Source organism: Enhydra lutris, unplaced genomic scaffold (genome assembly GCF_002288905.1).
Source record: "Enhydra lutris kenyoni isolate GAN:26980312 unplaced genomic scaffold, ASM228890v2 scaffoldscaffold52, whole genome shotgun sequence".
Classification (NCBI taxonomy): domain Eukaryota; kingdom Metazoa; phylum Chordata; class Mammalia; order Carnivora; family Mustelidae; genus Enhydra; species Enhydra lutris.
The window spans coordinates 12,210,782-12,236,076 of record NW_019154136.1 but is presented as its reverse complement, the minus strand read 5'-3'; positions in this window follow the sequence as shown (position 1 = coordinate 12,236,076).

The window sequence follows — 25,295 nt, the reverse complement described above, 5'->3', positions numbered from 1 at the left end:
AAGAACCTCATGCAGAGGAAGCATTTCTTCTGGGCATCCATGACTCCGTTCCTCCTGGTAGAGTCCTGTTTTTTTTTTTTAATGTGTCCCTCACATACACACACACACGCACACAGGCATGCATGGATGCACAATGGCCCAAGACCTCATGAGAAAACCCTTCTCTCTCTGCATGGCAGACGAGACCCCGCCTTTTGCTTTTTTAATTATCGAAATTATTCTGTAGTTTTAATTGCAGACCCAGCTTGTGCAACTTTAAATCTCCATGGTGCCTGTACTTGGCAGGGAGAAAACGTCCTTTGAAGTTTGTTTATGCCAAAAAAAAGGGCCCTGAGAAGCTGGGCAGAGCCTCCCGTTCCACAAATGACATCTTTCTTCTTTGCCGAAAAGCCCCCTTCTTGACTGCGTCCCTCTAAGTGGACTTGAAAGCGCTGCTATCCACATTTTCGATAAAAAGCCTTGAATCCTCTGCGATGCTGAGTGTGCAGTCCCTGTAGATGGGCTGCCCCAGCGTGCTGGGTGACCCGCCTGTCCTGGCTCGGCTAACCTTCAACCAAGTTCCTGGCTCCACACACCAAGAGCACGACCGGATTGTTTGGAGACCTTCTGGTAACTTGTTGGGTTGATTCCTTAAGTGGCGTTTCCTCCTCTTCTTTTAACGTCACTGGGCGTCTGCAGGATCTAAGACTAGTGTGTTCCTGTGTCCCTTGCCACTGAGGCCACAAGTCCCTTGAGAAAGACATCTCCTTGCAGTCTACATATTTTCTTCTGTGTTTTGCGTTTTTGTCATCGTTCATTAGAACCCCCGTTTCTTGAAGACGCACGTGTTGGTGCATCAACATGGCCACAGCAGGTAAATTTTCAAGGTGACGTCCTTCCCCATGAGATGCAGGGAGGTGACGGTCCCCACACGTCCTTCATAGCTGGCTCCCCGCACCACTCCTTCCCCTGCAGTCCTCTCCACTGCTCTATAAAGATCAGCCCTTCCAAGCACTTTTAACCTGAAAGAACAACTTGGGTTTCCCTCAACCCCTGATTGCAAAAGGAAAGAAATTCTTACATTGTAAACTCACTGGCGATCTCACACATTCTGTTCTTTCCAATGTTTTGATGAACGCATTGTTGCTTCCAGTAAAAAACCATTTTTCATTGAAAGTATCCAAGCGTGGTTGGAAGGATTCGTGTTACCGTTTTGTCCGTTCTTCTGACTTACCGAGTTTCTGTTGTCAAAAGGGGTTGGTGACCTCAGAATTCCCAGGAAGGGCGCTGAGAAAGACATGGACCCAAACCTAGGAATTCTAGTGATTACATGAATTCTGTTTCTGAGATGAGAAATAATAAATAAAGATGGTACCTTTTGAAGTAGAGACAGTGCGAATTGGTGTTACATAGGTTGTCGCCGGAGAACAGGAATGCTAAAGTCAGTATCGCTGAATTGGCTTTTTTTTTTTTTTTTGAGTATTTCTGGAATTGCATGATTTTAAAATATTCCTTCAAAAGATATATAGGATCCCATTTTCTATCACTAATATTTATGAATCTTCTGGAAAGACCTGTGTTTTTGTCAGATGTGGTGTCTGTCCCTGACACACAAAAAATGGGCTATATCTAAAACCTTTTTTTTTTTTAATATGAGTCTCTACACTCATTCTTTTATTTTTTTTTGAAGATTTTATTTATTTATTTGACAGACAGGGATCACAAGCACTCAGAGAAGCAGGCAGAGAGGGGAGAAGCAGGCTCGCCACTGAGCAGAGAGCCCGATGTGGGGCTCGATCCCAGGACCCTGAGACCATGACCTGAGCTGAAGGTAGTGGCTTTAACCCACTGAGCCACCCAGGCATCCCTAAAACCTTTTTTATATGATGCTTGTATGGTCTTATTGTATCTCATCAAAAGACATAATTCCAACCCAAACCATTGTATTCAACTTGCCACAGTACTAATGAGCTTTTTAAAAACTCTCAACAATTTTCATCTTTCCTTGTGATCTACTAGTGTCAGAAGACACCTGATATAAAAATAGGAAAAGAGGTGTCAAATCTCAGAGATTAATTCCCAACCCATAGCCCAGTGTTTATTATTTTTTTAAGAAAACATTTCTCTGGATTATGTGCAATTGTCTTCTAGGTTTTTTATTTTTATTTTTTTCTTGGAAAGTAAGATTAAGTAACAGGAACAGTCAGGTCTGGTTTTTAAACATGAATCAAATATACTCAAGTGTTTCATTTTTGCCAAACACGGAGCAGATTTTTGCAAAGAAACATTTTCTTCAAGTTCTCTTAAAATTTTATACTGAGAGTATTTTGTCCATGTATGTTTACAAGATTGAGAGTTAATGCATCATAACGCTGTTCCCAATGAAGGTCGGTCATGATAGTGTACACCTTGAACTTGTACAGGGATGAGTGTTAATTACATCTCAAAAAAACTGAAAGAAGGATGCTTTGGGGATGTCAAAACGTCTGTTTTTATAAAAAGAAATTATCCCATTTTCCAGAATTAACAAACTTGAATATGCTTGGCTTTCTTTGTCGTCGTCTTCTCCTTCTTCTTCTCCTCCTTCTCCTCCTCCTCCTCTTCTTTCTTCTTCTTCTCCTTCTCCTTCTCCTTCTTCTTCTTCTTGTTTTTAGAGAAACAGGACATGGGTGGAAGGTATTTCACTAAATTGGTTCTTGCTTTGATGACTTCTTGATTAGTCCTTTGTATGCCTCCCCTGTTAACAGAACTCTATGAACTTTCCATGAAAATTACAATGTCTGTGTGATATTTGGTTTGATATTTCCAAAATTCTTATAGTTAACATGTGCTTGATGGCATGACACTGATTCCTTTCTTTGTCATTTCCCAGTGTAGAGCATCAAAAGGCAGATGACCCAATGTCAAATGTCGAGGTCACACACGTGTGTCTCCAAAGTCATTGCTTTGCTCTACGAAACCATTCAGTTCAATCTTTATGAATCAGTCTTCCTAAATCTTGCTTAATCAGTTCTTGTTTTCAAATCCCCCACAATGGCTCCCCATAACCTACAAGCTGGAGGGAGACATAGACCATCAAGAGTGGAAGGTACCCTGCCACCATGATTTCCACCATCCACACACACACACACAGAGGAAGAAATTGGGGGAAAACTCCCCTCCGTTGGCTGATAATGTGATTACATTTTGAGATTTCTTGGAGGTGATGGTAGTATCGTACATGCGTACTGTGTATATGGGTTCTCTGTGTCCAGTGTGTCCTTTCACATGCCAGTAAGGTCACCTGGACATAGGATGCAAACAATACTCAAAGTGATCTTTCTTAAAAGGAGCTACTGGAGGGCACCTGGGTGGCTCTGTTGGTGAAGCATCTGCCTTTGGCTCAGGTCATGATCCCGGGGTCCTTGGGATCAAGACCCGCATCAGGCTCCCTGCTCAGTGAGGGGTCTGCTTCTCCTTCTACCCCATCCATCCAACTCATGCTCTCTTTCTCTCTCTCTCTCTCTCAAATTAATAAATAAAATCTTTAAAAAAAAAAGCAAGTACTAGACGCCGTAACATTGACTTCTTTCCCTGTAACAACACTCATTTGTTTCATTTTAAATTTCCTGTTCATGAGACATAATCATGAGGTTGAAAATTATTCACATACATGGGCAAAAGCAAACAGAACCCTATCGAGTCCAGAAAAACATAGCAAAGGAAGTCAAGAATAAATGATGTGTGTGGTGGCCTGCCTGTTTGTGTCCCACGGCCCCAAATTCATGTGTTGAAATCATACCTTGCAGGGTGATGATATCAGGCAGTGGGGCCTTTGGGGGGGGAGGTTAGTTCATGATGGGCCAAGGGCCGTTCCCATGAAAACATTGTCGTCCATGAACCACAAAGCGTGCTCATCACACAGGGCATCTGTAGATGCCTTGATCTTGCAATGAGTTTGCGGTGATTAGTGATGCAGGAATGGAATATTAACTAGACCGTGACTTGGCCCTATGTTACCAAAATTAGGGCAAAACATCTCTGATTATACATCTGGGATGAACAAAACCATCTGCAATTCTCAAAACTCAAGTGTTAATTCTCGTGAGGGGTAAGTGGTATGGAGTTCCCCGTGGTCTATAGAAGAAAACGGAATTTGCCGAGAAGTGTTCTTTCAAGGTTATTTTTATTGTCTCAGGCACCAGAGTCAGGAAATGTTTGAAGGGTAACGTTTAAATACCCTACAGCAATTTTCAAAAGCATGGTACATGCAGGCGGGGAGTTCTGGTCCTTTATTAGCTGTGTGTCTTCATGGAACTAATTTTTATTGTTGTCGTGACTGTCGTCTTTGCTGCAACAAGAAGCTATGCGTTAAATAACTTTTTAAGGTGTGTTGCAACTATAAAATCATTTGTAAATTTTGGGGATGTGGAAGGCTCACCAGGAATTCAATTTTTTGCACATGCTGGCAATGATTACCACATCTTCTTGGGAGTGGGAGCGGGAAGGAGATGTGTTTGCCTTCCAGTCGAGGACGGGTCAAAAAATTGTACGTGGGTCAGCCTTAGGATTTTTTAAAAAAATATTTTATTTATTCATTTGAGAGAGAGAGAAAGAATGAGAATAAGTGGTGTAAGGGGCAGAGAAACAGGGAGAAGCAGACTCCCACCGAGGAAGGAGTCCGATGTGGGGCTCTATCCCAGGACCCTGAGATCATGACCTGAACTGAAGGCAGATGCTTGACTGACTGAGCCACCCAGGCACTCCAGCCTTTGGACATTTTAAAGCCTTCCAGCATTGCAGGGGAAAAAAGGAAAAAGAAAAAGAAAAACCCTCCGGAACTCCAAGTATGGAAATAGAATGAAAGGCTTTCAGGTTTATGTCTTGAGGAGGCTTAACAGACTGTGTTGGGCATTCTTTGAGGCTCCTGGAAAATTGTGCCTTACATGTCACACCTGCTTTGTGGCATTTCTTGTGTCTTTCTTTTAACAACCATGTGCGTGTGTGATTTCATTAGAAGCCAACCTCCAGGCCTTTGATCGCATGTGGAAGTGGGTGGGGTATAAATTAGGTTTCAACGAGCATGCATTTAGCTGCCCTAGGCACTCTTGTGGTTTGTGGCCAAGAATCGCGGTGTGCGTGGGCATGCCACAGGGAACACCCAGGCTCTGATGTGCACAGACAGGTGGGTCCAAAACCGGTATGGATAAACGGGAGGAAAGACTTAATTATGGTTTTTTTAAAAATAACTTTTTTGAGTTAAAGTTCATGCACAATACTACTCATCCGTTCAAAGTGTACAACTCAACGGGAGTGCAACCCCGTTGCTTACAAGAAAGTTCAGAACATTTCCATCATCTTCCCCTTCCCAAAAAACCCATATTCTTCAGGTACCTCCACTGTTTCCCTCCATCATCCCCCACACCAACCCCTGGTGGACACTCTCTGAGTCTATTGCTGGGATCCCACGCTGTGTGATGGCTTTCTTCCACTTAGCACGTCTTTAACTTTTATCCACGTTCTAGCAGAAATCAGTATTTTGCTTCTTTCTGTGGCTGAAGAATCACCCACAGTCTGTATATATACACCATATTTGAATGATATATTTTTTTAAGACACCAAGGGTCTCAGACAAGTCTGCTAACTGTAGGTCAAATTCTTGATGTGATTTCTTTTAACAGCATTTCGTCCCTGGACAGGTAAGGTTGGGCTTTGGTCTTTGTCACTGTCAAAAACAAGGAGTCCTGTTTGCATACCTCTCTGTCTCAAACCCCACACTGGGTGACAGCATTCAGAATAACCCAGAAGGGAAGCTTTGGCTTGGCTAGTGGAGACGTCCACAGGGATTAGATCATGCCCCAAACAGTTATTTGAATAAGGTCAGAGCTAGTTGGGGAGCAAAGGGATTGGGTGCAACCTGTCTTTTCCTCCATGCCTGTGTAGAACTGAACCCACCATTCAGTTTCCCCCAAGACAGAGGAATGCCTGAGGCAGGAAAATAGGGAAGCAGGTGCACCCTCAGGGATGCTGACACCTGTTGTAAATTTGGGGTCCCCAAGAGTACCCTCGCTGTTGACATCAGTTGCAAGATTGGAGGAGGGTCCCAAAACTCCCTAGCCATGGGGTGAGCTGCTGTAAGCCATCAGGTCACAGGTCCACATGGCCAGAGCTTTGTGCTGCCTCTGTCTGGCCCCATGAAAAACCATGATACTTCAACACAGCATGAAATGTGGAGCCCCAAGCATCTAGCAGGGTCTCTGCTAGACCCAGACCTATGGTCTTTGAGAAACCAGTGAATGTACAGCTCCCTGCTGGGTTGCAAACCCACTGCAAAGCCCATAGGGGTGTCAGAAAGAAATAAAGACCTCTGTCCATTGCCTCTCCAGCTGGACTGGAAAGGGGACTTGGCAGGTGGCCCAAGCATGCTCCCCATACCTCCACCAGTGAACTTATTCTACTGGGTGGAGATTACAACAGCTGTTAAACCTTCTCTTAATAGTGACCTCTGTGCTAGTGATTCCCACTGGGAGGAGGAAGGGGATGGAGGACACACACTTGTTGCAGGTAGACCCAGAAGGACACACACACACACACACACACACACACACACACACAGATGCATGCACACAGAACCAGGAGAGAAAAGTCATGAAAAATCCTAAGTCTGCCTATGATTTCCCCCAGAGATCTAGAAAGAGCTCCCCTCCACTCCCACAGAATATATTTGAAAGGGATTGTAGGAGACAAAATGAAATTGCTGTGATTATACCCAATGAGTCATCTTTGTTCAACACAGCAGTTACATATGCTTCTTCCCCCAAGAGCTTTCAAGAAATACCAGGCGTATAGTGTCATACATTGGATCTCCATGGGAGTGGTTGAGCGGTAGGACCTGGGGATTGCTGGAGAGTTCCTCCTGACTCCCCTCTGACCAAGCACTGTAATGAAAGGACAGCGGTGATGGTGATGCCTGGAAAGAAACAGAGAGAATAAAGCCTGGAGGTCATCAGAGCCTCTTACACTTCCAGAGTCCTATCCCTCAGGCGATGACCACCTTTCTGCTTCTCACAGCACACAATCCCAGGCTCCAACTGGGTGCCAGTGGCCATGTTTCCAAGCTGTATGCACCATGGAATATCTCAAACTTGCAGGAAGGAAGGAGGGTGCTTGAATGATCTTGACCCTAAAAGTTCTATGCGTCTAGACAAGGGAGGGGGTGCATGCTGCTAGGAAGACCAGGGGCAACTTCACAAGGAACAGGGAGCTTCTTCTGACTATTCAGAATAGTGACGTCTGGACAGGCAGAAGATGGAGATGTGAAAACGTCAGAACCTGAAGGATTCAAACTCACTTAGGGCAGAGACTAGGCTTCATGGCTCCTACTTATCCAGCCATGAGTGAGGACAGGGGCCAGCCAAGTACCAGTGGCATTGACCAGCACATCCATCAGTGCATGGCTTCAATCCCAGAACAAGGTGTCCACCTCGAAGACCAAATGTCCCTTCTACCCTGGGATTGAGACTTGACAGGATCCCTCAAGGTGGAATGGTTTGTTGATCTCATAGTTGGTTCTTGTGTCTCTGATAATATCTCCTTGGACCTCCTGCCTTGAGTTTTCCAATGATGACACCGGAATGATGACTGATGTTCATTAACATGTGGTTGGCTGACACTATGACCCTGTCCTTGCTTTTGCCTTTGGGAGTCTTAGCAAAGGGAGGTCATACTCCTGCCCCAATGAGGCCCTCACTTGAGTTCTCTGTCTCATCTTTCTGAACTTTCCTGATATTCCCCAATTTTTCATGGGACTTGCCCACCGCATGCCCCTTCCTGGCCACGGAGATTTCTGAGTACAGTCAACTGGATGATTCTACATTGTGGGCTTTGCCTTGCACCTCAAATAACCTTCGAGGAAACCCTTCTGACATTGCCATAAATAAATCCTCTTGACCAGAGGCCAATAAAAATACTCTTGATATTAAATTTTGCTGTGCTGTGGCAAGATAATCATAGGAAGGCCACTTCCATTCCCTGAAATTTCAGCAAAAAAGAACAGTATTCCTCCTACAGACAGCCTGCCAACCCACAACCCACGGATGGAGGGATATTTGGGCTTCAAAGTGGACTCCCGGTGTCAGGATTGAAGACCCGTGCAGCTCCCAATACGTGGCTGGCCCATCTCCTCATCTGTGGCTCATTCACATCTAGAGGGAGGAGTTGAGTTTGCTGAGTTTGGCTTTTTGGTGATTCTAAGGCTGGTCTAGAGGAGGTTACTGGTCACTGGTAAGCAAGCTTCCCTGGGGGCACCTTGGGGAAGAGACATGGTAATTCCAAGAAGATAAATGTTGAGTTTTGAATGAGTGGTTATGTACTTTTCTCCCCATCCAGTTGGTGGTGGGTTGTGATTAAGGGCTTCTCTTGAGTTTAAGTGGCGTTTTCATGAGATTAATCTGGCGACACCATGCACCGTGGTTCTGCCCCTCCTTGGTTCTGGGTGCATATTAGATACCTGAGAGACCTATGAAGGGGGACAACATAAAGCCAAAATGATAATTTAATCGTACACCACTGGCTAAATATAACCTAGAGGGAGTCAATCTTGTGAAATGCACTGAGAATTTAAAACATTTGCATGAATTCAGTCTTTCACCTTCTTTCTAAGACCTCTAGAGTGAGTTCATTGATGTTTGACTAACTCAGATATATTTTATGTCGATAGTTCCAGAAGCAATGCCTCCTCAAGGATGAGCGTGTCATGTCAGGACCACTTAGAGACATTTCCCCTAATAGAAGAGTTTCTTTCCATTTTTGACCACCCATGGTCATGACCAGTGCTGTAGTTCACCCTTGGATGGTTGTCTCAGACACAGATGAGCTTGTCGACTTTCTGAGATGTCCCATAGATGAAAGCACATTCAGCCTGCTTATTTCCCACTCTTTAAGCTAACAAATGTCATTACTGATGACATCTAATGTCACTGGCTTCTTTTATTTAATCAAATAATCTACATTGAAATCTAATGTTAGGTCTCAAGGCAGAAAATACTATCAGAAGCGACGTACATACTTTTGTTTTGAGGCTATGAAAGGGTATGCATCCAAGTGCATCTACTGGTCTGATCTACTGGTCTGGTTTTCAGAGGGTTGTCATTGGCCCATCTAGAGGATTGTAGATCTACTGATCGTAGACCCCCCTGTGTCCAGCCAACTGTAAAGAATGCCATCCATCCTGACGGAAGGCAGGTAGGAAGAATGCAGGTGATTCGATGGGCTGCTTTTCACAAATGGGATGAAGCAGACCAGAGAGTTTTGTGTAGTGATTGTTTTCTGTTCATCTAATGATGTATGAATTATACACACACACACACACACACACACACACACACACACACAGACATATATATAATATACAAGTTATATAATATATAGTATGTGATTCTATTGATATAATAATATATAATAATATAACAACATATAATGATATATGTAATAACTATATAGATATATGATGATATATATATATATATACATATATATATATATTTTAAATGTATAACAAAACACTTTGGCCGTGTGGTTTCTGATGGAATACTGTTTTATTTTATGGAATCATGATCCGGTGAGAATAGGGACTTTCAAAAACATGATATGCCAGTTTCCTGAAGATCAATAACTTTCATCAGCCTCACAGAATAATGCAAAGGGAAAGTAGGATTTCCTCCCCAATTTGGAGGTCCCTCGATGGATTTTTCCTCATTTACAGTGCATTTGCACAGGAATAAACTGTGTGTTTGGGGGTGTTATTTTCTCGTAGCCACTGGATTTTCAGGGTATCTATATTGGAGGTCTTTTGTGAACCTTGTTTCTCAGGTTCAGATCTGTGAACTATTAAACCTTGAGTTCAGATCTGTGAAATGGACATCACACAGGTGTTTGAGAAGGATAAACCCAAGTGGGTAAATTGTAGCAGGAATCCATCTTGGGGTTCAAGTTATTCAGTTTTGTCTCCCAGGCCCGACCCTGTTTAGCTTCCGAGATCAGACCAGATCAGTCGCGTTCAGTGTAATCCACAGTGGATGTAATGGTAACTGCCCTCCCACCCCACTTCCCCCACTTAGTGGTCTGTAACTGCACCCAAGCATCTGGTGTGGGACTTGTCACCTGGGTTTAACTGTAAGATCGAGGCAAACTTGGTGGGCTTCTTTGATCGTGGCAGAAATTAGTTCAATGTCCAGTCACATCTGGACCCAGGTTGGTGAGCTCTCCTGGAAGCCTGTTCTCTGACGTGTAAAGAGAAGACACATATAATTAGTTTGAAAAATCCTAGAGAACTTTGATGAGCCCACACAGCTGTGTGATGCTAGTGGGCTTTCTGAAATGTGCAGACAAAAAAAAAAAAAAGTCATTCCCTCAGCAACACGCATTCAGAGGCACGCCTGGTTGGGATGTGTCCGTCGGACACGAAGGCTGACTAGAGGATGTAGAAAACTGTGAGGAAAGGTGAGAGCTCATCCTGGATGTCTTTAAAATGGCAAAGGCAACAAAAATGTGTGAGGACATTTCTGACCCCAAGTCAACGCACAGGGTTGAAACACCTCAGGGTGTGGTTTCGAGACACAGAGTAAAAAGGGTGAGACAGATGCCGTGTGTGGCAGGTACGAGAGTTCTAGGAGGTTTTAGAAGAGTAGCTCCCTACCAGGAGTCACTCTGCCCTCCAATCAGGGGTTGCTTGGCTATGTCTCGGGACATTCTTGGGTGTCATATTGGGAAAAGAAGATGCTACTGCTATCTGGTGGGTGGAGACCAGAGATGCTGCTCAGCCCCCACAATGCACTGGGCATCGCACCCCAGAGAATGGTCCAGCTCTGAGAGTTGTCATAGAAACGTTGAGAAACTACATGCTAGCATGATAGACTATTTGCTGTTGGTTTATTGTCCTTCTATCCATGGCAGTGGTTAACCAATGAAGGAAGTGAACTCACTTCCCCCCACGGGAGGCATTTGGCAATGTCTGGGGACAGTTGTGGACCATTATAGGTTGTGTAGTTGGCCAACGGGTGTTTCATGTGTGGGGAGCAGGGATGCCACAAGAAAGCTCCCCCCCACCAAAAAGAACTATCCAGCCCAAAATAGGAGTTGTGCTGACGTCAAGAAAGTCTGATAAGTGACGTGCATAGGAAAACATGGAAACGTAAAACGGAGACCGTGGGGGGAACACCACCAACCCAATAGGATGGTGAGGAGCTGGAGCTTGCTTCCCATTTGTGTTGCTTTTGCTGTGTTTGTTTCCAGGATGGGAGGATGGCTTGGGGCCAGGAGAGAGAGCAGCCAGAAACAGGATACCCAGGGTCCAGTCCCGTCCATGTTGATACAAAAGTTGAGTGTTCATCCTTTCTGATGGAGGCATCATACTCCATAGTGTATATGGACCACATCTTCCTTATCCATCCGTCCATTGAAGGGCATCTTGGTTCTTTCCACAGTTTGGCGACCGTGGCCATTGCTACTATGAACATTGGGGTACAGATGGCCCTTCTTTTCACTACATCAGTATCTTTGGGGTAAATACCCAGTAGTGCAATTGCAGGGTCATAGGGAAGCTCTATTTTTAACCTTTTGAGGAACCTCTGCATTGTTTTCCCAAGTGGCTGCACCAATGTGCATTCCCACCAACAGTGTAAGAGGGTTCCCCTTTCTCCACATCCTCTCCAACACATGTTGTTTCCTGTCCTGTTCATTTTGGCCATTCTAACTGGGGTAAGGTGGTATCTCAATGTGGTTTTGGTTTGAATCTCCCTGATGGCTAGTGATGATGAACATTTCTGGGTGGTGGCACCAAGAACAACCCAGCAATGCTAGGAAGGCTAAATGGAACGTAAGAGAAGAAACTATTTCATATCCACTCTTCAACTGTGCACACCTGCTCTTACTGTCTCTCTTGTTCCCTATACTTGTGGAAAAGCCTGATGTGCACAAAGAGGTCATGTGTGACCTAGTTCCCTTTCTCATTCCTTCATCTGTTCCTAGAGGCAATGAAATGGTTGTGCGTGATTGATTTGACAAGGGGCAGGAGAGGGACAGCATGTGTTGGCTGGACGTGTGATTAATGGAATGAACTAGTGGGTCAAGTCACCCCCTCCCTGACCCCTTTCATTTGCTGGAACTCTAAGAAAGGCATCTGCTTTCCGTCACTCACAGGTTGGGGTACAGAGTGCAGCTTATCTACACCTCAAAGACCAACGTGACCACAAAGGTCAACCCTCATCAGAACGCCTCTTCTCCAGGTCCTAGGTCATGGGGATGCATGCGACAAGGTGATATCTTTGGGCCATGGGGTGGGATGGTCACTTTCTTTCACACCTGGACAAAAGCTCAACCTAAGCCAAAGGGGATGCCATGGGATAGCACCTCATGACTATAGATTATGGGCTTGCCTTCCAGCAGAAATAACCTTATAGGAAATTGTTTTGACATTTTTAATAAATAAACCCTCTCAAATAAGAGCCAATAAAAATACCCTTTATGTTAAATCCTGCTGGGCTCTGGTAGCGTAATCACAGAGGTCACGCCATGCATCAGAATGTTAGGAAAGGTACAGTCCTCTAAGAATATAATGAAACCCATTTGGTTCATTCCTTATCTAGAAAAGGAGGCTGAATTCACATAGGCTGGCCGACTTCCAGACCTGAGGCAAGTGTCCAAATCCACCCTATATTTTCTTTACCTCCAAGAAACTTGACACCATCTTGATGATTAATAGCACAAATCTTTCCCAACCAGAATCCCAGAGTTTTATTTGGGAGGAAAAACTCATGTATAAATTGGAATTAAACAGTAACTTATTTATATGCACGGATACATGTATACACAGATAGAGTGAATTATGGACAGTTTCTTTATCTTTATACATGAACTGATAGTTGTTATAATCTGGAGAGGGACATGGTGTTTAGCTTGTCACAAACCCACACATTTTCATGGCTTAGGTTTTACCCAAGGCTGGATTTGGATCTGGTTGTATTTGAAGCTAGCCTTGCAATGCACAGCTTGCATGTGCTTTCAACAAATAGAGGGAAGCAAAAGGAAGTGTGTTTGTGCAGTTCTATGAATCTGTGATACACCTTGGCCAGCATCTGGCCAGGAGCAGAATGGCCCCTGCAAGCGTGGGCAGTGAGTGTCTCATTAAATGGGAATGACAGCATTTTCCCCTCTCTGCTCCATGCTAAATTTAGCTACGGAGTTGCTTCATGTTGCTGTTCATGGAAGCGAAGTGAAGTCACGCTTATTTTTGGTTAATGTCTCAGAGGAATGAGCTTGCCAACTCAGTTGCTAATGTTTCTGATTGAATTGTTGTGTTCCAGCCCATGAAGAAGACTGTGCGTGTCAGGTTATGGGTATGCAACATGACACAGATGGTGAGAGCAGAGGTGGAAAAAAGGAGAAGACATAGTCCCTCCTCTTTGGCATCTCAGAATCCAGTTTGGAGAAGAGACATTTCTGGAATCAACAGGTCATTAAGACATGCAAATGCAATGGGAGAGGTTGTAAACACACAACAAAGCAATGGACATGCTGACCTGGGGACATTACGAGACATTTCAAGGCACAGCTTGAGCTAACTAAGACTCTAAGTTGGCATAAAAATTCAAACGAGGGGCGCCTGGGTGGCTCAGTGGCTTAAAGCCTCTGCCATCAGCTCAGATCATGATCTCAGGGTCCTGGGATCGAGCCCTGCATCGGGGGGGGGGGTGTCTCTGCTCAGCGGGGATTCTTTTCCCCCCCTCTCTCTCTGCCTGCCTCTCTGCCTACTTGTGATCTCTCTCTCTCTCTCTTTCTGTCAAATAAATAAATAAAATATTTAAAAAAAATCAAACAATAACAGAAGACAAAAGAGTCTCCAAACTGAGGGTAGCAGATGCAAAGAACAGTGTGGAGAGATGAGGTCCCACATCCAAGATACAGAGTGAGGCACAGTGGCCGTGGTGGAGTGAGGAATGGTAGGGGAAGATGCAACTCATGTGCGGAGCCAGACCCGCTTTGCAGGGCATGAAAGCTCTGCTCGGAACTGGGATGTATTTCCATAAGGGGAAGTGTTGGCTGCATGTGGTGAGATGGGGCTTTAGGTCATCTCTGTGCTGGGAGGAATGCAGCTGACTTAAAGAGAGAGGGAAAGAAAGAGAAAGAAACAGAAAGAGAAAGAGAAGGAGTGGGCAGAAAGGATGACAGAGAGAAAGAAAGGAAAGGAGAGGGAAGGGAAGGGAAGGCAGTGGGAAGGAGAGAGTAAGGAGGATGGATAGATAGATGATAGATAATAGATGGTGGGTGGGTGAATGGATGGATAGATACATACATACGTATAATGGATAGATAGATGATATAGATTAGATAGATAGACAATAGATGATAGATGGTGGATAGATGGATAGATAAATGATAGGTAGTTAGGTACGTAGGTAGATAGATAATGGATGGATAGATGGTAGATAGATGGATAGATAGGGGATGGATGGTTAGATTGATGGTAGGTAGGTAGGTAGATAGGTGATGATATATAGATAGATGATAGATAGATATATAGATAGATAGATGATAGATAGATAATAGATAGATAGATAGATGATAGATAGATGGATATATAGATTGATAGGGGATGGAGGGTTAGATAGATGGTAGGTAGATAGACGATAAGGAGATAGATAATGTATGAATAGATAGATGGTGGAAAGAAGAAAGAAAGAAAGAGAGAGAGAGAAAGAAAAAGAAAGGAAGAGTGGAAGAAAGAAAGAAAGAAGATAGATGGATGATAGATAGATAGATGGATGGATAGATAGGGGATGGATGGTTAGATTGATGGTAGGTAGGTGTGTAGATAGGTGATGATATATAGATGGATGATAGATATATAGATAGATGATAGATAGATAGATAGATAATGGATAGGTAGATAGATGGTTGGTAGATAGATAGATAGATGATAGATGGATAGATAGATTGATAGGAGATGGATGGTTACATAGATGGTAGGTAGATAGACGATAGGGAGATATATAGATAATGTATGAATAGATAGATGGTGGAAAGAAAGAAAGAAAGAAAGAAAGAAAGAAAGAAAGAAAGAGAAGAAAGAAAGAAAGAAAGAAAGAAAGAAAGAAAGAAAGAAAGAAGATAGATGGATGATAGAGGACAGAGACAGAGACGGACACACACTGACACAGAGAGATGTCAGAAAGCTATTCCAAGAATTAGCATTGAGACGCTGAATGTTGACAACAGCATTGCTGTTCTTTTTTCCTTTCCTTCTTTTCTTATTTTTAACTACATAATCAGGGAGTTACTAAGGAGACTGACATCGTGTAAGGGAAATGCCTTATGTGCTCATTTTCATGTGTCCATCTCCTAAAATACCAATGCTCACCATTTCCCCACTTTCAATGCACATAACAAAAAAACTGACCATTGTAATAACTTTGAAGAGTATCACCCAGCGTCATAAGTTCATTTACGGTATTGTGCAACCATTATCAGTTTCCAGTTTTGCAATATTTCCATCATCCCCAAACCCCCAGCAGCAGTATTCGCAACAGCCCCAAAGTGGAAACAACCCAAGTGTCCACTGATGGAGGGGAGGATGGTCTCACACAAGGTCATCCATCCATGAATGGAATATGACTCAGCCATGAAACGGAACAAAGCTCTGACTTCTGCTGGCCCGTGGAGGCACCTTGAAATCATGGTGGGTGCTCAGTGAGAGAAGCCAGACGCACGAGGCCATCTAGTATATGATTCCATTGATAGGGCCTGTCCCCACTCTTTCTTTTAAAAGTCCATGTATAAATTGATTGCAGCCATTGCACAGCTAACTGGAGGAAGAGGTAGATAATGAAACAGAATTTTGAGAAGTAATTCTTTGAAGTAAAACCCACAATCTTACCTTTAATAGCAAATGGGTCCTCCTGCATCTCATGGTGAAGTCAGCAGAGTTGCTGTTTGCACCATGAAGATGCGACTGTCTGGCCTAGATCATGTCCACATCCTTACGCCAACTGGCTTAAGGACTTGTTCTCCAGGAGGACAGACATGCCATCATGCCCTCTGAAAACTGCCATGTTATACATTTTCTGTGATTTCATTAGATACCTCTCTTTTCTTCTTCTTTTGTTAAGAGCTCTCCTTTATTTTTTTAAATAATTTTATTTTATTTTTCAGTGTTCCAAGATCATTGTTCATGCACCACACCCAGTGCTCCATGCAATACGTGCCTTCCATCATACCCACCACCTGACCCTCCCAACCCCTCATGCCCATCCCCTCCAAAACCCTCAGATTGTTTTTCAGAGTCCACGGTCTCTCATGGTTTGTCTCCCCTTCCAATTTCCCCCAACTCCCTTCTCCTCTCCATCTCCCCATGTCCTCCATGTTATTCCTTATGCTCCACAAATAAGGGAAACCATATGATATTGACTGTCTCTGCTTGACTTATTTCACTCAGCATCATCTCTTCCAGTCCCGTCCATGTTGATACAAAAGTTGGGTGTTCATCCTTTCTGATGGAGGCATCATACTCCATAGTGTATATGGACCACGTCTTCCTTATCCATTCGTCCGTTGAAGGGCATCTTGGTTCTTTCCACAGTTTGGCAACCATGGCCATTGCTGCTATGAATATTGGGGTCCAGATGGCCCTTCTTTTCACTACATCTGTATCTTTGGGGTTAATACTCAGTTGTGCAATTGCAGGATCATAGGGTAGCTCTATTTTTATCCTTTTGAGGAAACTATGCATTGTTTTCCCAAGTGGGTGCACCAACTTGCATTCCCACCAACAATGTAAGACAGTTCCTTTCTCCACATCCTCTCCAACATTTGTTGTTTCCTGTCTTATTAATTTTGGCCATTCTAACTGGTGAAAGGTGGTATCTCAATGTGGTTTTGATTTGAATCTTCCTGAGTTGCCTCTCTCTTCTGCCAATCTGGTTAGGTCATGCCATCAGGGACACATGTGTGCAGCTTTCCCAGTGCCAGGTGATGGTGGCCACATGGTGAGCCTTGGGAAAGTCGCTGTTGAGTAAATGAGTGATAAATAAATGAGCTGATTCATTCCTGATAAGACCCAAGTACACTGGAAGAGTCATCTACAATGCGGGCATATCAGAACTTTGATTTATCTCCAAACAGTCAACCCACAGCTCTCAAGGAGAAAAACACCACATTTTAATTTCATGTGTACCAATTATTTCTATAACTTCTCAAAATTGTTTTGCTAAGGATGTAGCCAGATAAACAAATGCCTATAAGCTCAATTGCATAAAAGGTTTTACTCCAAGTAGAGACATAATTTAGCTGAGTTTCAAAGTGTTTTTTGGGGGAATCACTGATTCATAGAGGCACCAAGGGCTATGGCCTCAGTTCTTACTGGCTCAGGATGACCTAACCCCAGAATGACATCTTGTCAACCAGATGTTCCCTCTGTCAGGAGAACGTGATCCTGGGCTCATCCAGCTGGATGTGGTGAGAGTGCCGTCCTCTGTTGTGTTTGGTTTCCGGGTTCAGATTGGAAATTGCACACAACCTAACTAAACACGTAACCATGGATGGTCACAGACCTTGTCCTTAGCTGAGGGTGGGCTGGTTCTCTGGTGGTTCTTCTTGGATGTGGTCAAACAACACTTGGGTAGGTTTGCTTGACTCCTATACCCCGAAAGCTGTGTGCTGTGGCACTGTTGCACACAGCTCAAAAGCATCAAAGTTTATTGGAACTAAAAAAAAAAAAAAAGGCATTTTTTTCCCTTTTCCTTTTTCCTTTTTAATTTTACTTTTTACTTTTTCCCCATCTGGTTTTGGAACATGTTAAAAACAACAACAACAACACTTTTATTTGGAACATATTGCTCAAAGTCCACTAACTGATGGTGAAAATAAAATAAAAATAAGAGTCTCGCTGCAAACCAGAATCCAGGTCTTTTAAATCATGGAACTGTCTCTTTGGGGTTGCTTCCCCCTTCTGTAACCATGGCATGCTACCAGCACTCTGTGACCCTGAGCTTGGGAATTCTATCATTCTGCTCAAGAGACCTGACTGGTGGGCATGACACAAGGTTTCTCCCTCCCCAGAACCTGAGGGGGGATCTTGGCCCATTTTCCAGAAGGAAGAAACCAGGCACTGGGTCACATCATAAAAATCTGGCCCCATGTTAATGGTCTTTGCCAGGGAGGTTAACCCTCCCTTCTGAGTCACAGATAGACATTGGTGATGTCCACCAAGATCTTTATTGTTCCTGTTCCTTCTTTTCCTGAAAAACGTAGGGGAGCTAAAACTTCCCAAGTTAGCACAATACGCCTGCCTCTCTGGTCTGTGGGGTTTCATGAGCCTGATTCCCTGAGGGGGCAGGGATAAAGAATTCCCTTTCCAGGATAAGAGCAACCAGCATGTTCAGTGGAATTCCACCCTCAAGGCCATAGCAAGCATGCTTCAAAAGCTGAAAAAAAAAATGCCTTTAGACATATGACTGTACTTGTATCTTTTAATATTTTTAGGATTTTTAGCTTAAAAAAATTTTTTCTTTGGCTCCAGACATCCCTTGGCTTGTGGTCTCACTTGAAATCTGCCTCTGTGTTCACGTGGTTTCTGTGTCTGTGTCTCCTGTTCTGTTAGAAGGACATCTGTCATTGGATTGAAGACCACCCTGACCCAGAAGGACCTCATCCTCGTCCTTATTTTAATTACCTCTGCAAATGCTGTATTTACCAAGCAGATCCCATTCCCAGGTAGCTGGTGTTAGGATGTGGACATATGTCTTGGGGTTACCCTTCAACCCACTACAATACAGATGCTTCCTAAGTGAAGTGGGAAGAATTGTGTTTCCCAGTGAACTCATGCTGTCCCAGGCTTTGGTGGGTTGCTGACTTTTGGGGACAAGAGGACGTCTTCCTGTTTCAAGCTCCATCCTTGGCAGAGCATTTAGTGCTTACAGAACTGTCTGTGTTTATGTTCTTCCAAGATGTCTGTAAACGGCACTGAAGCTCGTTATTCATGCTTCTTTCCCTTGTTCTCACACTGGGAAGCCTAAAATACTGTTAATTCACCAAGGAGCATTTCAGACCATGTCTGAGTCAATTATGTCACCCCCACCACCGTTTCTTTTTTCCACAAATTCCTTGGTATTAAAACCAAACACAACAATAACAGTACCAACAGCAACTACGGCATACCAGTTTTACTTAAATCACTGGACTCTAGAAAACATTGCCCCCTTTGCCAACATCCTGTTCCTGTGGCCACGGCAAAGTTAGGGTAACAGATAGGGGAACAAAAGGCTTTGCAAAAGGTTTCCTTGTTGGTAGACACTTGCCCAGAGTACACCATGGTTCATCCTAATGACTATAGGTCACCATTTCAGAGCAGTGAGAAAGCAAACGGTTGCCTGGTTCCTACAAGGAGCTCTCCCTCTTTCCAAGGTGGGGGATGAGGGGAGTTTTTGTGAATCTGGACACTGTTCAGCAGAGGATCATACCCCCCCCCCCAAAATGGCAGAAGCGTTCTTGGAAGCTCATCTGGCATTACCACCTGCTCCCCGGACGGATGCGAACGTGTACCACATTCTGTGAGCAGGTGCGTTGATCTATACATGGTCTTGGGGAGGTTGTCCGTGATCTGTCCTTAGCAACGATCCCAGCATCATGCATTTCCTGGAGGTCAGAAGAGAAATGGACATGGGTTCTTTGGGTGCAAACACAACATCAAGACTCACTTGGTCTGAGCAGGGATCTTGGTCATCGTATCTATGTATGCTTCTGAGCAATGCCCAGTAGGACTCAAGCATCTCCCAGTTGCTCCATGAATGAACCCAAGGACAAATGAATGCATTTGGCCCCACACAAGCCAAATTCCTCAGGGCATCCCAGATGCTACCTACAGAGCTCCAAATGTGGTGTTCACTTTTAATTCATGTGAACCATACATGCACACTTGTTCCTTGCCAATGAGGCAAAACTGCTAAGCCTACATTCTTTCTCAACATACTTCCCACAATGGAGGACAAGTTCAGATTTTACCTTTTTCCTTCTAGAGCCTCCGGGCTTGTCTTCACTTTGCATTAGCTGAGTTCACCCATTGATTGTCTTTGAAAAAAAAAAAATGATGTGATTTATGGGCTCTATCTGTCAGCCACAATTCTGAAGCACAGATGATAAGCATGTGTTTTTCATAGATTTTCCACATAATGCAAATTTTTACAGTCCCCCGTTCCTTTTCCCTGTAACTGACTGCCATTAAATGAGCTTTTGTAGGATGAATGCCATCTTCACTAAATTCTGGGAACATGCTAAGATAGGAATTTGGCATGTTACTGTGATCCCATACCGCTGAGTTACCTACTGGGAAACCTTGAGTTTATTTGTTTCACTTCTTTGGGCATTTGCCTGGCGGTTCTCTCTGCTCTGGTGTTGAATCAGAAAAGTCATCTGCAGGAGCACCCAGCTGACTCAGTCAGTAGAGCATGTGACTCTCGATCTCAGGGTGGTGAGTGTGAGCCCCATGTCAGGTGCAGAGATTACTTCAAAATATAATCTTTTTAAAAAATTAAAAAAGAGGGGCATCTGGGTGGCTCAGTGGGTTAAAACCTCTGCCTTTGGCTCAGGTCATGATCTCAGGGTCCAGGTATCGAGCCCTGCATTGGGCTCTCTGCTTAGCGGGGAGCCTGCTTCCCTCTCTTTCTCTCTCTGCCTGCCTCTCTGTCTACTTGTGATCTCTCTCTGTCAAATAAATAAATAAAATCTTTTAAAAAATTAAAAAAATAAAAAGAAAAGAAGTATCATTTCCTACCTTCTGTGGTTCTCTGCATATGTGTTGAAATGAGTAGGTTAATGATGGTCCTGAAAGTTATTTTTTATATCTTAGTCCCTGTAGTCTGTCTGTAGATATAATTAAGTTAAGTGTTTTGAGATGAAGAGGTCATTCTGGATTAGTCACATGGCTCTAAGTCCAAAGATGGCTATCCCTCTTTTTTTTTTTCCCCTTAAGATTTATTTGAGAGAGAGAGTGAGCAAGGGACAGGGGCAGAGGGAGAGAGAGAGTCTTTTAAGCGGACTCCATGCTGAGCAGGAACCTGATGCAGGGCTTGATCTCAAGACCCTGAGATCAGGACCTGAGTCAAAACCATGAGTCAGTCACTTAACCTACTGTCCCACCCAGTACCCCAAGGATGAGGATTCTTGTATGACGTGCATAGAGAAAATTTTTTTAAGCTTTATTGTTCTTTTTAAAATTGTGTTATATTGGTCACCATAGAGTACATCATTAGTATTTGATGTAGTGTTCCAAGATTCATTGTTTGCATATAACACCCAGTGCTCCATGCAATCCGTGCCCGCCTTGATGGGTATCAAGGTATCACCAGGCTCACCCAACCCTCAAACCCTCTTCCCTTCTAAAACTCTCCATTTGTTTCCCAAAGTCCATAGTCTCTCTTGGTTCTTCTCCCCCTCCAATTTCCCCCCTTCACTTTTCCTTTGTCCTCCATGTTATTCCTTAGGCTCCACAAATAAGTGAAACCATATGATAATTGACTTTCTCTGTTTGACTTACTGCACTTATCGTATTCTCCTCTAGTCCCGTCCATGTTGATGCAAAAGTTGGGTATTCATCCTTTTTGATGGCTGAGTAATATTCCATTGTGTATATGGACCACATATTCTTTATCCATTCGTCTACACTGTTGGTGGGAATGCAAATTGGTGCAACCACTTTGGAAAACAGCCTGGATGTTTCCTTCAAAAAATTAAAAATAGAGCTACCCTATGACCTGACAATTGTATTACTGGGTGTTTACCCCAAAGATACAGATGTAGTGAAAAGAAGGGCCATACGTACTCCAATGTTCATAGCAACAATGTCCACAATCGCCAAACTGCGGAAAGAGCCAAGACGCATAGAGGAATAGATGGACACACAAGGAGAATGCAGTGTGGCTGTAAAGTCAGATATTTCAAGAGATGTGTTCATAAGACAAGGAATCCCTACAGGTACCAGAAGCTGGGACAGGCAAAGAATGAATTCTCCCTAGCATTTGCCGAGGCAGTGCAGAACACCTTGATTTTGGACATCTGGTCTCCAGAAGTATGAGAGGACACATTTCTTTTGCTGTTAGCCACCCAAATTGTGATCATTTGTTAACAGGAACCACAAGAAAACTCATGTCCCAGATGTCTGCACACTTGAGATTGTGTGCTTGTCATTTCTTCTCTTGTTTGAAGCACACGTTTGGTCAAGGTCAACATTCAGGGAATGATTGCTTTCCTAAAGCACCATTCATTATGATGCTGGGCTATAAGTGACCATTTTTTTCCCCCATCATGGCTATATTACATTATATTCAGACATGATTCAGTACAGAAATTTCATGCATTTGATTTCTCTGACACCTCACCTCCTTATCAAATGGAATGCATTTTGCATTGTGGCTGGATGGCATTAAGTTAAATGGAAACGGGGTGCTCCTTGTAGCCCTGTGAAGACAATTTTATTGCCCTGATGCTTATCAAATGCCAACTATGAGTCCAGCACCAGTAATGAGCAATAATGCAGAAATGAGCAAATCCAACGGGTTTTGAGACAATGGAGGTTACCATCCAGCAGAAATAAAAATGAGGATTACAGTCAGTTTTGTTATTCACAGTTGTGATGTCCTACAAAGTCACTATAAGCACTGAATTCCTAAATACTGAACTATAAATACAGGATTAGGGTCCTGGGAGCCTCCGGTGGCACGACCATACACAACCTATGTGTTTTTATTTAAAGACACCTTATCGACTAGACATAGTTGATTCATTTACATTGAACTCACGGCCAACAACATGAGAACTCACGCCTGAACAAAGCTTACCTGACACATGTATTTTCTCAGTAAGGCTCACCCCAACTTTCTTGTCCTTGGGAGCAGTGGAGAGCTCTTTAGTAGTACACATGGAGCCATTTTAAACAGAAAATCACGAACAAGAAGCACAAAAACATGGCACCCAACAGACCACCTGAAGAACACTTGATTTGATGCTTGAGAAGGGAAACGAGGAGGCAGAGTGTCATCCTGGTCTTGCTTAGCTGACATTGTGTGTAGCAGGAGACACATTTTTTTTTTTGGCCACTCTGTGCTTGTCTGAGTGATGACAGCAAAAGTGCCAAGTCTATTGACAAGCGAATTACCAATCAGCTCTAGTGGTGGTAGGTGTACTGGTGGATATGGATTCTGTAAATAAGGAGGACAAGTGTGCTTGGAAAGAATATCCATAAGGCTCAGGTTTGCAGGGGCGCCCTGGGTGGCTCCCTGGGTGGCTCCCTGGGTGGCTCCAGCCCCTGGGTGGCTCAGTCCATTAAGCATCTGCCTTTGGCTCAGGTCATGATCTCAGGGTCCTGGGATCCAGCCCCATGTTGGGATCCCTGCTCAGTGCGGAGTCTGCTTCTCCCTCTCCTTCTGCTTTCCCCCCCACTTCATGCTCTCTCTCTCAAATAAAATCTTTTTTTAATTAAAAAAAAAAGCTCAGGTTTGCAAACTTTTATAATGACACACCACTAACTCTTTGGGTCGTTAGTAAATTTTTCTGGCTTTGGATTTTTGTTGTTTTGATTACTTTATGAAGAACATGTTGTGTGAAAACCACTGTGCAAAGGCATTTCCATGCTTTTCTTTATTTTTAAATTATTTTTTATTATGTTATGTTAGTCACCATAGAGTATGTCATGAGTTTTTGATGTGCTGTTCCAGGATTCATTGTTTACCTATAACACCCAGTGCTTCACGCAATCCATGCCCTCCTTAATAACCATTACCAGGCCAACCCATTTCCCCACCCAGTCCCCTCTAAAACCCTCAGTTTGTTTCTCAGAGTCCATAGTCTCATGGTTTGTCTCCCCTTCTCATTTCCCCCCTTTCATTTTTCCCTTCCTTCTACTAATGGAATATTAGTCAGCCATCAGAAATGATGAATACCCAACTTTTGCATCAACATGGTTGGGACTGGAAGAGATTATGCTGAGTGGAGTAAGTCAAGCAAAGAGAGTCAAGTATCATATGGTTTCACTTACTTGTGGAACGTAAGGAATAGCATGGAGGACATTCGGAGAAGGACACATGCTTTTATTTTTCCCCTTACTCCACACAAACTGGTCTGTGCAAAAGTCACTACTACTGCTTTTTTTGTTTTGTTTAGTTTAGTGTTTTTTTGTTTGTTGTTTGTTTTTTGTTTTTGTTTTTGTTTTTTTAAATTGCACTTGAAGGATTTGGAAATATGCCCAAACTTGAAAGTAGTTACTCTGGGAATCCTTTCTGGGTCAGAGGAATATCGAAAGTTATTATTGGACATAAAAAGGTGAATGGCTTCTGTCTGCACTTCCAGGTTTCTTAACCCCTTCTTCTGCTCTTCCTCTGGGTCCATGTGTATTTTCCATGTCCCCCCCTTCCTTGTCCACACCCATGTCACTTCTCTGTCCCCATCACTCTGTGCCAGACTCCTAGCATTGCAAATCCCAACTGAAAAGTCATTTTGTTCCAGAAAATGACCAGATTCGTCTACCTGCAGTGAAACTTTCTCCTCTTCTCTCCTCTTCTTTCTTCTGGGGCTTTGTTCCCACATAATATTCGCACTTGCTGGTCTGCTTTGTGTCCATGATCTTTCTGCAGATGTCCCCAACTTCCCCAACTGAGTCTCATCTACACAGGCAACGACTCTGTCAGCTATACTGGCCAAGGGGCCATGCGTACACTACAGTGTATTTTAAGTGTGTACATGTTCATTCGATTGGTGGAAACCTATCAACAACACAGAGATAGGCAAGATGGGTTCAAAGACCTTCATGCTGGCTTGGATAGGTGTGCCGTGATCTAAGGTGTGGGGGACGAGAGTGTGTTTCTGGTGCAAACAACAAGGAAGAGTAGTTTTTCCACCTATAGGTTGAACGCTGGAGTGCTGGCCAGAGTTTTTACAGACCCTGGAGACCAGCTACTTGGGTTACAATTCTGAGTAGCAGCAATCCTTCCGTTGATGCTGATGGTAAGAATTAGACAAGCACAGGTAGGTCCACACCCCCACACTGCTGGCTGTATCAGGAACCCTCCATCTACATAGGCCCACACCACCATTAGAAACATATTAAACACACTTGCTTGCCTGGGGACACATATTTTAAAGCCATATTTTTAAAACCGCTAGGCTCAGAGAAATACATATGGTTTTAAGAAATGGATTTGCACTGGAGCCTCTTAAACACAACATTGAATTGGACAGGTAAATGAGATCCAGGTGCCTCCTTCTCCTTGGTCCGACCCGTGATCTGAATCTGCTGT